The following is a 17,206-nucleotide window of genomic DNA, read 5'->3' on the forward strand; positions in this document are numbered from 1 at the left end:
GAGGGAGTGCAATGCAATGGAAAGGACATGAGTTTGGAAAATAGGACCTCTGAATTTAAATCCTGTATCAGTTTCTTGCACTAGTGTGACTCTAGACAGGTCAGTTCCCTTCTCTGATACTTTGCTATCTTCTGTCAATACAAGATAGTACTTAGTGGAAACATTGTGAAGATGAACAGAAAGGCCTGTGGGTATCTAATGTATGATCACTGTTATTAGGTAGTCTGACTAATGCAGCATAGTGCTGTTTTATTAAATCAAACTCATGCTAGCTAGTCAGCACATTCGCTTCTTAGCAGGAGAGCCAACAAGTATATCTTATGTCTGATTGCTGGATTCTGGGAGAAGTGAGAAGAGAATGCAGGAAATTGGATGATCTTTGAGAAGCTGGTCTTGCAGCTCCAGCAGTGGTAGCACCCTTTCCATCAGTAACTCAGAAAAGGGCACCTTGAGCTCAATTTGCCTTCTTCAGCCATGTTCACCAGTCTTGAGAACATTCTGTAATTGCAACATTCTTAGCTTTGTAGTAATAACTGCTTCAGTTGTCAAGATTATATTTTATGGTCGGGCGTGGTGGCTCATGCCTGTAATCCCAGCACTTTGGGAGGCTGAGACAAGCGAATCACTTGAGGTTGGAGTTCGCGACCAGCCTGGCCAACATGGTGAAACCCTGTCTCTACTAAAAATACAAAATTAGCTGGGCATGGTGGTGCGTGCCTGTAATCCCAGCTACTTGGGAGACTGAGGCAGGAGAATCGCTTGAACCTGAGAGGCGAAGGTTGCAGTGAGCCAAGATTGCGCCATTGCACTCCAGCCTGGGCGACAAGAGCGAAACTCCATCTCAAAAAAAAAAAAATTTTATTTTGCAAGGAACACAGCCATAGCCACAGGTTGGCAGCTCCCTAATGCCTCTTACTTTAAGAAGTACTTCAGTCTCATTGGCAACATTTACCAATCACTTTTTTGTTGTACCTGATTTCCTTCTGGGAATCTGATTGCTAGGCTGGTGGTGCCTAAATTAAAAATTTAGGGTGCTGATTCTCTAATGGACTTTCCTGGGCACAAACTTTGCATGCATGTATTGAATTTTTTTGCTGCTGTAGCAAGGAGCAAGCTTGATGTATATCCTCAGAGGAGGGAGAGAACAGAAGGAAGCCTGTGCATGGGTTTCTACAGGCAGCCCTGACGTGCTTTTAGTGACACTTGAGGTCTTTTCCCATTGCTGATATCCATTCACTGTGAAAAATGTAGCCATGAGTACAGCTGTATACATGTGGGCAGTCTGGGGGCCCCCTAAAGCAACTTATTTCATAGAGGAGGCTTCTGTCAGTGGCTGAACCCATTAAGTATATGTGAATTCCTCTTATCCTCATCTAAGATCTTGCAACTTGATTATGCTAGAGATCATTGTTAATATATAGTCCTATGATATGTGTCTTACTACATTCCTCTATTTTAAAGCAATTCACAAAAAGCCTTTAGCATTCCCAAGGAAAAGTTTCTTGTTCTTAAGAGTAAAGGAATTTTAGAGGACGCACCTGAAATAATAAAGATGGATACTTAATGGCAGGAGATGTGTGTTTAAAACCCAATCCCCTCCCTTCTCTCTTCCCTCTTTCCCTTCTCTTTTCTTCTATTTTCTTTTCTTTTCTTTCTTCCTGAGAGATGGAGGACTGTGTGGGGCTTGATCTAGATGGGGTTGACCTGGGGAAGGCTAAGTTTGCAGAACCAGACCTTGCATCTCAGCTCAGACATTGGTAACTCAGGCAGCCCTGACATGGTTTTAGTGACACTTGAGGTACATTAATGACATAACCTTCCCTACCTTTGTCTCTCTACATGCCACAGTTGTGTTTACTTTAGTCACTTACTCTAATCCCAGTCTGTGAAACCAAGCCTATTACTGCTCTGTGGACTTTACTTAAAAAAAAAATTACCTTAGGCTGGACGCAGTGACTCACGCCCATAATCCCAGCACTTTGGGAGGCTGAGGCAGTCTGATCGCTTGAGGTCAGGAGTTCGAGACCAGCCTGGCCAACATGATGAAACCCCCTTCTCTACTAAAAATACAAAAGTTAGCCGGGCGTGGTGGCGGGCATCTGTAATCCCAACTACTTGGGAGGCTGAGGCCAGGGAATTGCTTGAACCCAGGAGGTGGAGGTTGCAGTGAGCCGAGATCTCACCACTGCATTCTGGCTTGGGTGACAAAGGGAGACTCCGTCTCAAAAAAACAAAACAAAACAAAAAATTACTTTCGACTAGACCAGTTAAATCAGAAGCAGTGTTAATTTGGTTGCTCAAGTGAAAAGCAGCAAGTCAACCTTGCTACAAGTCTGCCATCTACTCTTTTTTTTCCTCTTTAATAAACCAATGAAATCCCATCTAATTTTTTTTTTTTTTTTGAAACGGAGTCTCGCTCTGTCACCCAAGCTGGAGTGCAGTGGCCGGATCTCAGCTCACTGCAAGCTCCACCTCCCGGGTTCACGCCATTCTCCTGCCTCAGCCTACCGAGTAGCTGGGACTACAGGCGTCTGCCACCTCGCCCGGCTATTTTTTTGTATTTTTTTAGTAGAGACGGGGTTTCACCATGTTAGCCAGGATGGTCTCGATCTCCTGACCTTGTGATCCGCCCGTCTCGGCCTCCCAAAGTGCTGGGATTACAGGCTTGAGCCACCGCACCCGGCCCTTTTTTTTTTTAAAATAGACATGGGGGTCTCACCATCTTGCCCAAGCTGGTCTCAAACTCCAGGGCTTAAGGGATCCTCCTGCCTTCGCCTCCCAAAGTGCTGGGATTATAGGCATGAGCTACTCCAACCTGGCCAAGATCCCATCTACTCTCATATTTCAAACTAGACTCCTGCCATGTTCCCATAGCCAAAACCAGGACCCTTGAGCATCTGTTCTGATCCATGTCTGAGTTTGAGCTTTTCCTGCTAGGCTATGCTTTAGACTGGGGTCCCACCCCCAGGATTGGAACCCACCTCAGAGGACGCTCTCTCTGTGAAGCCCGTTGAACCAAGTCCTACCCAGTGCTCAGCCCCTCTCCCTCTGGGAGAAAGATAAGAAGAAAAAAATAGACAATAAAGAAAGTGAGGCTTTTCAACATAGGGATCTCCATATACAGTTGGCTTCCAGACTCCTCCTTCCTGATTTCTATCTGCCCGCTAGTCTCGTTCTGCCTTCCTGGTTCTCACCTGTCTTCAGAATGTTGCTGAGCCACCCCTACCAAGCTTCCTCCTGGCTCTGCCTGGCTAATCTTCCTTTTCGTCAGGGAAGTTCAGTGGCCTGTTTTCTGTCTCTCCTCTGTAGGCCTGTGTTAAACCAGTGGACCCTCGATCCTGGGATACCAAGAGTCATGGGCAGAGCTTCTGTTCCTCTCCCCACCCTCAGGAGGCTTTGATCAGAGCCCTTTTTCCATGTCCTAAAATGTTCTCTTTGTTTTCTTCAGTTAGAATGCCAGAATCCTGAGGTGTCGTAGCTAACTATTGATCTGATTTTTGAAAGAAAATAGAGACGGAGTCTCACCATTTTGCCCAGGCTGGTCTCAAATTTCTGGGCTCAAGTGATTCTCTTGCCTTGGCCGCCCAAAGTGCTGGGATTATAGGCGTGAGCTGCTGCACCCAGCCTGATCTGATGTTTAAATGGCACTGTGGCATTAGGGACAGGCTGAACCCTTCTTGGTGGCCATATGTGCTCCATAAGATGAGTTAATTCTAATCTGTAGTTGGAAGAATATGTGGCTTGGTGCTTAGGGTAGTGGGCTTTCTGGAGTTCATGGTTATTCAGTGTGTACGTTAGAGTGGTACTTTAGAGTGGTGTGCCGTGGAGTAAAAATCATAGTGGTGGCGTTTTTTCAGCATCAGGAAGCTGAGAATTTCCCATCCTCTTTCCCTTTCCTTTGTGCGACTGTGTTAAGAACAGCCGGGGCCGGGCGCGGTGGCTCAAGCCTGTAATCCCAGCACTTTGGGAGGCCGAGACGGGCGGATCACGAGGTCAGGAGATCGAGACCATCCTGGCGAACACGGTGAAACCCCGTCTCTACTAAAAAAATACAAAAAACTAGCCGGGCGAGGCAGCGGGCGCCTGTAGTCCTAGCTACTCGGGAGGCTGAGGCAGGAGAATGGCGTAAACCCGGGAGGCGGAGCTTGCAGTGAGCTGAGATCCGGCCACTGCACTCTAGCCCGGGCGACAGAGCCAGACTCCGTCTCAAAAAAAAAAAAAAAGAAAAAAAAAGAACAGCCATCTGTAGATTGAGAGGAGAGAGAGAATGAGGGTCAGCGGAGGGTATACATGTTGCCAGAATCATTATTATTAAGTCAACTCTTAAAATATTTTAAGAAGAAATTGGAAGAAGAAAAAATCTTTACCTGTAACCATACCATATTAACTGTTAGTTTGCTAGATTGCCATAACAGAGTACCACAGACTGGCTTAAACAACACAGATGTATTTCCTCCTCATTCTGGAAGCTAGAAGTTCAAGATGAAGGTGTCAGCAATGTTGATTCCTTCTGAGGTCCCTTTCTCCCTCTGTCTTCACGTAGCCTTCCCTCGGTGCCCTCCTGCGTCACCAGCTGTTTGCCTCCCCAGGGGGCAGAAATGTTCTATTTCTTACTCCTTACTGCAGATTCTCTTTTCTGCTGTCTGTGTTTGCAGTTTGCACTCATTGGAGATGTGGTTGCCTCTAATCTTTCTCACCAGCAGCTATTTCCATCATTGACGTCAGTTGCTGAAATTTATGTATTTTATCTTCGTGATTGCTTATTTATATTTCTATTTTTGTATTTGCTTCTGTTGTATATGTTGGCATACTGGAGAAATGCTTGGCCTTTCATGAACATTGCCAAGTCGGCCAGAACACTACTTTCATTTGTGTGGTAAACTGACAAATACAGGGTTGAGGCAGAAATCCTCAGGTCTCATTTGCGTTTGTTTATTGAGTCCTGAGAGGCTCTGTCTCTGCTGCAGAAGCCATTCTCTTTTCCTGAATGTTTTTCTGTGTTTCAAGCTGGTCTGGAAGCCTGGATTCAGGATAGCCAAGGCGGCCAGCCAGGCACAGTGGCTCATGCCTGTAATCTCAGCACTTTCGGAGGCTGAGGCAGGCAGATCACCTGAGGTCAGGAGTTTGAGACCAGCCTGGCCAACATGACGCAACCCTGTCTCTACTAAAAATACAAAAATTAGCAGGGCATGGTGGTATGGACCTGTAATCCCAGCTACTTGGGAGGCTAAGGCAAGAGAATTGCTTGAACCCAGGAGGTGGTGCGGTGAGCCGAGATTGCGCCACTGCACTCCAGCCTGGGTGACAGAGCAAGACTCCGATTCAAAAAAAAAAAAAAAGATAACCAAGGCTATACTATTATAAAAGCTACAGATGGCACCATCCATTCATATGATAAGTCTTTGGGGGTTTGCTGTGTTGCAGGCACTGTGCTAGGCGCTGGCATTAGAGGGGTGGATAAATAGACATTAAAAAAAAAATAGAGGTAGGGTCTCACTGTGTTGCTCAAGCTGGTCTCAAATTCCAGGACTCAAACTGTCTGTCCACTTCGGCCTTCCAAAGTGCTAGGATTATAGGCATGAGCCGCTGTGCTTGGCCTAGACATTTTTTAAAATTAAAATTACATTTTTTTGGAGACAGTTTTGCTTTTTCACTCAGGCTGGAGTGCAGTGACGTGATCGTAACTTACTACCACCTTGAATTCCTGGGTTTGACGGATCCTCCTGCCTCAGCCTCCCAAGTAGTTGGGACTCTAGGTGTGCACATCATACCTGGCTAAGTAAAAAAAATAAATTTTTTTAGAGATGGGATCTTACTATCTTAAGAGCCCAGGCTTATCTGAAACCGTGGGCTCAAGTGATCCACTCACTTTAGCCTCTCAAAGTGCTGAGATTATAGGCATGAGTCACTGTACCCAGCCAAAATTTAAAAAATTTTTAATGAGTATATAGTCCCAGGGACCTATTGGGACTCCTTCAGCGTGCACTACCACAGTCAGCTAATTTTTTGTATTTTAGTAGAGACAGGGTTCCAGGCTAGTCTTGAACTCCTGGCCTCAAGTGATTTCACCCACCTCGGCCTCCCAAAGTGCTGGTGTTAACAGGCAAGCCACTGTACCTGGCCTGAGTGTTTAGATTTTTGTTGTCTTCCTTTAGGGAATGTTGGGCCTTGTTCTGGTAGGTAGTTGCTGTCGTTTAATTTGATCCTTCTGAGGCTAGGTTTTTCAGTAGTGCTTTCTTGAGATATAATTCACATACCATAAAATTTACCCATTTAAAATGTACAATTCATCATTTTTAGTGTATTCACAGAGTTGTCCATCCATCGCCATGATCATTTTTAGGTCATTTTCTTTGCCCTCAAAAGAAATCTTGCTGTTACCCTCCAGCCCTACCAGCCCCATCCCTAGGCAACCACTAGTTTACTTTCTGTCTCTGTAGATTTATTCTGAACATTTTATAGAAATAGAATTATATAAGATGTGGTTCTTTGTGATTGGTTTCTTTTACTTGGCATATTTTCAAGGTTCATCCATGTTGTAGCATCTCATTACTTCATTTTTATTACTGAATAGTATTTGTATGCATATACCACATTTTATCCATTTATTAGTAGGTGGATGTTTGGATTGTTTCTACATTTTGACTATTATAAATAACGCTGCTATGGAAATTCATGTACAAGTGTTTCTGTAGACATATTTTCATTTTTCTTAGGTCTTTAACTAGATGTGGAATTGCTGGGCCATACAGTAACTCTAGGTTTAACTTTTCGAGGAAGTCCAGACTGCTTTCCAAAGTTACTACATCGTTTACATTCTCACCAACAGTGTACAGAAAGCTTGTTTTCTGTACGTTGTCACCAACACTCTGGTTTGTCTGTCTTTCCAGTTATAGCCATCCTAGTGGATGTGAAGTGGGATCTTATTATTCTGTTGTGGATATGCATTTGCCTGATGGTTAATGATGTTGAGCCAGCCTATTCTATCCTAGAACAGCCACTCTTTTTGGGTATTTGTAGATCTCCTTTGGAGATATATCTATTCAGATCCTTTGTCCATTTTTAAATTGTAGTTTTTTTTTAATTAAGTTATAATAGTTCTTTATGTATTTTAGATACAAGTGTCTTAAGATATATGATTTGCAAATATTTTCTCCCGTTCTGTGGGCTTTTTCACTTTCTTCATGGTGTTCTTTGAACCACAAAAGTTTTAAATTTCCATGATGTCCATTTTGTCATTTTTTTTTTTTTTTTTTTTGGTCCCCTGTGCTTTTGGTGTTGTATCTAAGAAACCATTGTCCAATTCCAAGGTCACAAAGACTTACACCTGTGTTTTTTGTTAGCAGTTTTATAGTTTAGCTCTTACATTTGAGTTTTTGATCCATTTTAAGTTTTTATTTGATATGAGATGGGGGTCCACTTTCTTTTGCATGTGAATATCCACTTGTCTCAGCACGATTTCTTGGAAAGACTGTTCTTTTTTCCATTGAGGGGTCTTGGAACCCTTGTCAAAAATCAGTTGACTGTAAGTGTGAGGGTTTATTTGGTCTATATGTCTTTCCTGATGCTGGCTCGTGTACTGTTTTGATTACTTTAGCTTTGTAGCAAATTTTGAAATTGGGAAGAATGAGTCCTCCACCTTTGTTCTTCCTTTTCAAGATAGTTTTTGCTATTCTGGGTCCCTGGAATTGCCATGGGAATTTTAGGGTTAGCTTGTTAGTTCTGCAAAGAACTCACCTAGGGTTTTGATAGGGATGGTGTTGAATTTGTAGGTCAGTTTGGACTGTATTGCTGTATTGTCCTTTTTTTTTGTTTTTTGAGACGGAGTCTCTCTCAGTCACCCAGGCTGGAGTGCAGTGGCACAATCTCATCTCACTGCAACCTCCACCTCCCAGGTTCAAGCATTTCTCCTGCCTCTGCCTTGTAGGTAGCTGGGACTACAGGTGTGCACAAACATGCCTGGCTAATTTTTGTATTTTTAGTAGAGACAGGATTTTGCCTTGTTGGCCAGGCTGGTCTTGAACTCTTGACCTCAGGTGATCCACCCACCTTGGCCGCCCAAACTGCTGGGATGATAGGTGTGAGCCACTGTGCTCGGCCTATATTGCCATCTAAACAATGGTAACTATTTTTGATCTATGAACGTGGGATGCCTTTCCATTTATTTAGGTTTTCTTTACTTTCAGCAATGTTTCTTAGTTTTGCACTTCTTTTGTTTTTATTCATAAGTTACTTTTTTTTTTTTTTTGATGCTATTTTAAATGAAATTGTTTTTTTTTTTTTTTTTTTTTTAAACAGGGTCTCACTATCACTCAAGCTGGAGAGCAGTGGTATGCAGTGGTATTATCACAGCTTACTATAGCCTGGACCTCCCAGGCTTAAGCAGTCCTCCCACCTCAGCCTCTGAAGTAGCTGGAACTACAGGCACAAGCCACCATGGCCTGGCTAGTTTTTGTAGAAACTGGGTTTCACCATGTACTCCAGGTTGGTCTCAGGTTTCATCATGTACCCCAGGCTGGTCTTGAACTCGTGGGCTCAAGTGATCCACCCACCTCAGCCTCCCAAAGTGTTGAGATTACAGGCGTGAGCCACTGCACCCAGCCTCCTGGCTAATTTCTAAAATTTTTTGTAGAGACAGAGTCTCACTATGTTGCCCAGACTGGTCTCAAACTCCTGGGCTCAGGCGATCCTCCTGCCTCAGCCTCCCAAAGTGCTGAGATTATTACAGTTGTTTTTCTTTTTAGATTTTTATTTATTCATTTTTCTTCAACTTTTATTTTAGGTTCATGTTCAGGATGTGCAGGTTTGTTAAATGTGTGCCATGGTGGTTTGCTGCACAGATCATCTCATCACCTATGTATCAAGCCCAGCATCCATTAGCTATTACTTTTTTTTTTTTTGAGATGGAGTCTTGCTCTGTTGCCTAGTCTGGAGTGCAGTGGCGTGATCTCAGCTCACTGCAACCTCCGCCTCCTCTGTTCAAGTGATTCCCCTGCCTCAGCCTCCTGGGTAGCTGGGATTACAGGTATGTGCCACCACACCCAGCTAATTTTTTTGTATTTTTAGTAGAGACGGGGTTTCATCATGTTGGTCAGGCTGGTCTCAAACTACTGACCTCATGATCCACCTGCCTCTACTTCCCAAAGTGCTGGGATTACAGGCGTGAGCCACCGCGCCTGGCCCCCCCACCCCCCTCTTCTTTTTTTTTTTTTTTTTTTTTTTTTTTTGAGCCTGCACTGTTGCCTAGGCTGAAATGCATTGGGGAGATCTCAGTTCACTACAACCTCTGCCTCCCAGGTTCTAGCGATTCTTCCGCCTCAGCCTCCTAATCAGCTTGGTCTACAGACACACGCCACCATGCCTGGCTAATTTTCGTTTTTTTTTTTTTTTTTTTTTTTTTTTTTGAGATGGAGTCTTGCTCGGTCACCCAGGCTGGAGTGCAGTAGTGTGATCTCGACTCACTGCAAGTTCCGCCTCCCGGGTTCACGCCATTCTCCTGCCTCAGGCTTCCGAGTAGCTGGGACTACAGGCGCCTGCCACCTCGCCCGGCTAATTTTTTTTTTTAATTTTTGGTAGAGATGGGGTTTCACCGTGTTAGTCAGAATGGTCTCGATCTCCTAACCTCAGGCGATCCACCTGCCTCGGCCTCCCAAAGTGCTGGGATTACAGGCGTGAGCCACTGCGCCCGGCTGATTTTCCTATCTTAATTTTGTATCTTGTAACCTTGCTGAATTTGTTTGTTAGAAGGCCATGAATCTGTCCAAAGATGACCAAAGAGCATCTTTTTTATTTTGTATTTTTGGAGACAGGATTCTGCTCTGTTGCCCAGGCTGGAGTGCAGTGGCACAATCATAGCTTACTGCAGCCTCAGACTCCTAGGCTCAAGCAGTACTCCCACCTCAGCTTCCCAAGCAACTGGGATTACAGGCACTTCCCACCGCACTCAGCTCAAAAGAGCATCTCTAATGAAAGTCTGATCCAGGGTGCTTGTAGGAGCAGGTGCTGTTCCATTTACATTTGTAGGTCCATGTGTATCATGTCACAGTCACCTTTATCATGATAGCTCTGAGTCACTTTGAAAATGTCAACTTATGTTCAATATTTTTTTGTCTGAGGGGGCAGTACATTTGAGAAACACAATTACAAATGGTTTTAACAGAAAAATATACCATTGATACTTAAATCTTAGTCTTTCGTTCTCAGGGAATTTTGTTTTCTCCAGAAAGACTGTTCCCAGAGGTTTTAAATAACAAGTAGTACTCTTTTAAAAAAATCATTTAATTATCCAACTTTTGTAATGCTATTATTGTAGCTTTATTTTGACCTAAATACCTTACAAATACCCTCTGTTATGGTTGATTCTCATCTACAATTTTCTGCCCAGTCATCCAGACTTACAATTAAGAATCTTATTTTCTCCTTGGTTTAGCATTTCCTTACCTTGGCAGTCAAAATTCACATCTTTGAGCTATCTGTCTTTTAATATCCTTGGGTTAAAGTACTGCCAAGAGTTCTTATCAGAGTCTAAGTCAGTCGTATCTGTTGCCTCCCTGTGGTCCATTGGCTTAACAACCTTTTGAAAGTGGTAGGTAGGCCGGGCGCAGTGGCTCACGTCTGTAATCCCAGCACTTTGGGAGGCTGAGGCGGGTGGATCACAAGGTCAGGAGATCGAGACCATCCTGGCTAAAACGGTGAAACCCCGTCTCTACTAAAAATACAAAAAATTAGCCGGGCGCGGAGGCGGGCGCCTGTGGTCCCAGCTACTCGGGAGGCTGAGGCAGGAGAATGGCGTCGGCCCGGGAGGCGGAGCTTGCAGTGAGCCGAGATCGCGCCACTGCACTCCAGCCTGGGCGACAGATCGAGACTCCGTCTCAAAAAAAAAAAAAAAGAAAGTGGTAGGTAGAACCCCTCTGGATCCTTTTTGTAAATGGGAAAAACCCTGGCCATCGTGGTCAGATTTTGAGCTTAATGACTTTTTATAATGACCCACTCCCCCTAAGACCCTAAAAACGAACAACTTGCTAGTTTATTGTAAAATTCTGATTCTGAAAAGCCATTTGATGTTATTTTTCTTTTCATTTTTTTCAAAGACTATAGAGTTAATGCTTTATCTTGCCTTAGGACTTTGACCTCTCTGTGTCTGTTTCATCATATGTAAAAGGAGGATGATTAGTAATAGCTACCTAATGAGCTGTTGTGAGGATTAAATAAGATAATACAGATGAACACATGATAAATGCTCAATATGTGTTAGCTGTCATTATTTGGAGAATGGCACCCACCAGAACTGGGTGTGACGATTTCTATAGGACCCAGGTTCAAGTCTTCAAATATCTTTCTCATAAGAGTCCCAGTTTCCAAGAGTATTTTGCACCAGGCTTTCAGGGCCCTCTGTCATTTAGTTTCTGACTTGTGTTATTTGCTAGTTGTGTCATTTTTATTAGTTTTGTAACTTCTGCTGGATTGTAACACTCGGGAGGGAGTGATTGTACATTATATATTACTTCATTTGAGAGTTCTTCTACCCATCCCTCCATTCATTCAGTGAGGCAGCAGAAACTTTTTCAGTGTCAACTGCATGCCAGCACTGTGCCTGGTACTGACTATATGACAAGTATCACAGTGTAGTTAAACCCTGCTTTCTAGTAGCCCTTACCTCTTTTCTTTCCTCCTCACCTTATCAAATGCTGTGACCTTGGCCGCTTTAGTTGCACTAAGTAGTTGTTAAAGTTCTGAAATGTGCAGGGTGCAGTGGAGTGATGAGGAGGTCACAGTCCTCTCTGCAGTAAGAGCATAAGTATACAAGTAACTCTGAGATGTCAGGAAGGTGATTATCTTGAGAAATACAGAGTTCTATGTGAGCTATTGAGAAGTATGATGGGAGATACTACGTCAAGTTGCTGAGGTCTGGAAAATGTTTGAGAGGCGTGAGACAGTTGAGATGGATCTTGGAAGGATGGGTTGAATTTTTATAGGGGAGATACAGCAGGTTGAACAAAACGTTTCAGATGGGTCAAAACCATGGAAAAGGCCAGGCAGGGAGAAATGAGAGTTGATACATAGCGGCCTGGGTTTATGAGAGAAGTTTTGGGACTGGGAGTGTGCACTGAGGGTTCATTGGGCAATGGGGAACCATTGAAAGTATATGAACCAGAAGTGGAAATATTGGAGTAGGAAGAGACAAAATAAGAAGGAAGGTCTGGTTAGGAGCCTGTTGCCTCAGATGCACTTAACTTATCTGGACCTAGTTGCCTAACCTGTAAAACAGGGATAGAATAACACATGGCCTGCCTGAAAGTGGACATTTACTGGTTGCATCTGCAACCTCTTCCAGCCCTATACCTACACTTCTTCATATGTTTGGGAGTTGTCAGTGATCCTCAGGCCTGCAGTTCAGGTAAGCATATCAGTGGAGCACCTGAACTTGTGTATATTCTGTATTTCTTTTCTTTTTCTTTTTTTGTTTGGAGATAGGGTCTTGCTTTGTCACCCAAGCTGGAGTGCGGTAGTGTGATCACAGTTCACTGCAGCCTCAACCTCCTGGGCTCATGCAATCCTCTAGCAATCTTCCCTCCTTGGCCTCCTGAGCATCTAGGACTACAGGGGCATGCCACCGCACCTGGCTAATTTTTAAATTTTTTGTAGAGACAGGGTCTCACCATGTTGCATATCCTGGTCTTGACCTCCTGGGCTCAAGCAGCCCTCCCACCTCAGCCTCCCAGACTGCTGGGATTACAGGCGTCAGCCACCATGCCTGCCTGTATTTTTTTCTGATTTTAAAGTTATCAATATTTTTTATAGAAATATGGTAAATACAGAAAAGAATAAAGAAGGAAATAAATATTGTCTGTAATTTTTTTTTTTTTTTTTGAGACAGAGTCTTGCTCTGTGGCCCAGCCTGGAGTGCAGTGGCACGATCTCGTCTCACTGTTATCTTTGGCTCCCGGGTTCAAGCAATTCTTGTGCCTCAGCCTCCCGAGTAGCTGGGTAGGCCCTGGCCACCACACCCAGCTAATTTTCGTATTTTTAGTAGAGATAGAGTTTTGCCATTTTGGCCAGGATAGTCTCGAACTCCTGGCCTCATGTGATCCGCCTGCCTCGACCTCCCAAAGTGCTGGGATTACGGGTGTGAGCCACTGTGCCCCGCCTCTTGCCTGTAATCTGATTATTCAGTTTGATACTTTTCTTTATAGGCAGTCCAACAGGCTTTGAGTTTTGTTTAATTACCTGTGACCAATTACATTAGTTTCCTATTACTACTGTAAATAAATTGCCACAGACTTCTTGTTAGAATAACATACATTTATAATTTTACAGTTCTGTAGATAGAAACCCAACCTATGTTTCACTGGACTAAAATCAAGGTGATGGCAGGGCTGTATATCTTTCTAGAGACCGTAGGGGAGAACTCATTTCCAAGCCTTTTTCATTTTTAAAAATATATATATATATATTTTGAGATGGAGTCTTGCTCTGTTGCCCAGGCTGGAGTGCAGTGGCACAATCTCAGCTCACTGCAACCTCTACCTCCTGGGTTCAAGCAACTCTCCTGCCTCAGCCTTCTGAGTAGCTGGGAATACAGGTGCCTGCCATGGGGCTTACCACCATGCCTGGCTAATTTTTGTATTTTTAGTAGAGATGGGATTTCACCATGTTGGCCAGGCTGGTCTTGAACTCCTAACCTCAGGTGATCTGCCCACTTTGGCCTCCCGAAGTGCTGGGATTACAGGTATGAGCCACTGCACCCAACCATCATTTCCAAGCCTTTTACAGCTCCTAGAGCTGCCCACATTCCTTGATTCCTGGCCCCTTCCTTCATCTTCAAAAGGAGCAATGGTTGGCCAAGCCCCCATCTCACATCACTCTGACCCCTTCTTCTGTCTATCTCTTCTCCTTTTAATGACCTTTGCGATTGCCCTGGGCCTATCTAAATAATCCAGGATAATCCCTCCTTTTCAAGGTTCTTAATTTAATTACATCTGGAAGGTCTCTTTTGCCATGTAAAGTAACATATTCACAGATTCCGGGGGATTGAGGGTGTGGACATCTTTGAGGTGCCATTATTCTGCCTAAACATGGCATGCCAGTGTAGTGCTTAAATCATGGAATCATTACATGGGTCTCTGAGTTAGTTGTTCTTTTTGGTATCTTTGCTTCACATTTAAAGCTGTGCCTAGCTTTTAGAGTAATTTCTGAATGGTCACAGATGATTTCTATTTAAATGTTTTTAGTTGGATGGAGATAGGGGAGGAAAGTCTGAAGTCAGAGTACCCCAGAGCCCCTCTGGGCATTTGAAGGAGAGGAGGCCCTGGCAGTCTAGAGGAATTGAGGATGGTAAAAAATGCTGCCTTCAGTTCTTTCTACTGGTAGGGTGACACCTGCCCTGGCAGTATGGCTAAACTGTATTGATGATGCTGAATTCTGATCCTGGGATATTGTTAGAGCCCAACCCAGAGCACCTGGCCTGAGAGAGGAAATCCATTCTTATGCTGTATGTGAAAAAGAAAGCCTTGGTGGCTGGGCGCGGTGGCTCATGCCTGTAATCTCAGCACTCTGGGAGACCGAGGTAGGTGGATCACCTGAGATCAGGAGTTCGAGACCAGTCATCTTGGTTTTGGTGGTTTTAGCGGGCTTCTTTGCTGCAGCCTGTTTTGTCAGCAAGGTCTTTATGACTTGTATTTTGTGCTGACCTCCTGTCTCACCCTGTGACTTAGAACGCCTGAACTGTCTGGGAATGTAGCCCAGTAGGTCTCAGCCTCATTTTACCCAGCCCCTATTCAGGATGGAGTTGCTCTGGTTCACACACCTCTGACAATAGCTGATTAATTTTGTCATCTTTTGTAGAGACAGGGTCTTACTATGTTGCCCAGGCTGGTCTCAAACTCCTGGGCTCAAGTGATCCTCCTGCCTCAGCCTTCCAAAGTGCTGGGATTACAGGCATGAGCCATGCACCTAGCCTGGATACGTTCTAGTGTGGTAAAGAGGCAGCTAAAGTAATCTTTCCCTTGCTTCCATATCCTGTCCATCATCAAGCCCTGTTAACTCTTCCTCCAAAACATATCCTGAACTGGTCTGTTTCTGTCTGTACTCGTCGATTGTTACCATGCTACCATCTTTGCCTCGGCTACTGCAGGGCTCTCCTCACCTGTCTCTCTGTTTTCACTCTTGTCCTCCAAAATCCATTTTCTGTGCATCAGCCAGAGGGATTCTTCTAGATTTCAGTTCTAAACTTGATGCCCTAAGGCCTCCATGTATTTGTTATTAGTGTACAATTCAGGCTTTTGACCTGGCCTGTGGGGCCCTCTGGGGACCTTCTCTGCCTGGGCCTGAACTCCTGGGCCTCCTTGCTTCCTCTTTTCCACTGTGCTGCTGCAGCAGCAGCCTTTCCTGTTCTGGCTTCCTTGATCAGATCCCAATTTGAGGAACCTTCTTAGAGAGGTCCTCCCTGATCACATTATCAAAAGTTGTCTTTCAGGCACTATTGTTGGAGAAATAATGATGTTATGCCAATTTTGACGATTTTTCAAGTCTCTGTGCTGTCTTCTAGCACATTAGTTTCATCTGCCAGGTTTGTAGTGGAGTGTATCTTCTGTGTTTTAGTACAGGGTATTGATAAAGTATTGCACAGGACAGAGCAAAGTACATAGGCTTTGATAGGGCCACTTCTTCCCTCTGCTTCAGTGTTGACTCATTAGTCAGCATTCTTTGAATCTCATTGCCTGCTTTTGCCTTCCACTGGCCACTATTATAGCATATGCAGTAACAATAGATAATGTTTATTGAGCACTTAATATGTGCTGTGTTCAGTCCTAGCTGATTCACACATTTGAATTTTTTTTTTTTTTTTTTTGAGACAGAGTCTCGCTCTGTTGCCCAGGCTGGAGTGCAGTGGCCGGATCTCAGTTCACTGCAAGCTCCGCCTCCCGGGTTTACGCCATTGTCCTGCCTCAGCCTCCCGAGTAGCTGGGACTACAGGCACCCGCCACCTTGCCCTGCTAGTTTTTTGTATTTTTTTGGTAGAGACGAGGTTTCACCGTGTTCACCAGGATGGTCTCGATCTCCTGACCTCATGATCCACCTGTCTTGGCCTCCCAAAGTGCTGGGATTACAGGCTTGAGCCACCGTACCTGGCCGGTTTTTTTTTTTTGAGATGGAGTCTCCTTCTGTCACCCAGGCTGGAGAGTGCAGTGGTGCTATCTCAGCTCACTGCAACCTCCACTTTCTGGGTTCAGGCAATTCTCCTGCCTCAGCCTCCCGAGTAGTTGGGATTACAGGTGCTCGCCACCATGCCCGACTACTTTTTGTATTTAGTAGAGACGGGGTTTCACCATGTTGGCCAGGCTGGTCTCAAACTTCTGACCTCATGATCTGTCCGCCTCGGCCTCCCAAAATGCTGGAATTACAGGTGTGAGCCGCTGCGCCCGGCCACATTTGATTTTTTAAAAGAGTCAGTGAGGCATTGTTACTGCAGGTTGGTTTAGGTAACCTGTTCGTGGTCAGGAGGTGGGGACACCCACTTAGACTGTCCTAACACCAAAATGCAAACTTTAGCCATTGTGTCTTACCCCCTCTGAGTATATATAGTTTTAACCCTTAGCTCATATTACTCAGAGTTTGTGTGTTTTGAGGGGCATGTGTACAATCGTTTCAGCAGCTGGAGATGTCCTGTGATCTTTTAACTAAAAAATAATTATGACTTATTGGTTACATGGACTCTTTGGGGTTTATGGTAGTGTTTTTTTGTTTGTTTTTTGTATGTTTGTTTGTTTGTTTTTGAGACAGAGTCTTGCTGTGTCACCCAGGCTGGAGTGCAGTGGCACGATCTTGGCTCACTGCAACCTCTGTCTCCTGGGTTCAAGTGATTCTTCTGCCTCAGCCTCCCGAGTAGCTGGGACGACAGGCGCATGCCACCACGCCTGGCTAATTTTTGTATTTTTAGTAGAGACGGGGTTTCACCATGTTGGCCAGGCTGGTCTCGAGCTCCTGACCTCAGGTAATCCACCTGTCTTGGCCTCCCAAAGGGTTGGGATTACAGGTATGAGCCACTGCATCTGGCCTATTTTTTATTTTTATTTATTTAAGAGATAGGGTCTCACTGTGTTGGCCAGGCTAGTCTCAAACTCCCAACTCAAGCTATCCTTCCACCTCAGCCTCCTAAATAGCTGGGACTACAGGCATGTGACACTGTACTCAGCTTGCTTTACTT

At 44.5% G+C, this 17,206-nt stretch overlaps 1 protein-coding gene across 2 annotated transcripts in view; it reads left to right on the top strand.

The window, feature by feature from the left end:
- Window positions 1-17,206, top strand: part of LOC105480668 (phosphatidylinositol 4-kinase alpha) — a 146,876-nt gene that overhangs the window by 1,841 nt on the left and 127,829 nt on the right. The window contains exon 1 of one of the 2 annotated variants that reach the window (XM_071080047.1): window positions 12,378-12,397. The exons of the other annotated variant lie outside the window; for it this stretch is intronic. The gene's annotated coding sequence lies outside the window, so the exon portion shown is untranslated. Of the gene's footprint in view, window positions 1-12,377; window positions 12,398-17,206 lie in introns of those variants that run through there. 2 annotated transcript variants of the gene reach the window in all.

This window comes from Macaca nemestrina, chromosome 15 (genome assembly GCF_043159975.1).
Source record: "Macaca nemestrina isolate mMacNem1 chromosome 15, mMacNem.hap1, whole genome shotgun sequence".
Classification (NCBI taxonomy): domain Eukaryota; kingdom Metazoa; phylum Chordata; class Mammalia; order Primates; family Cercopithecidae; genus Macaca; species Macaca nemestrina.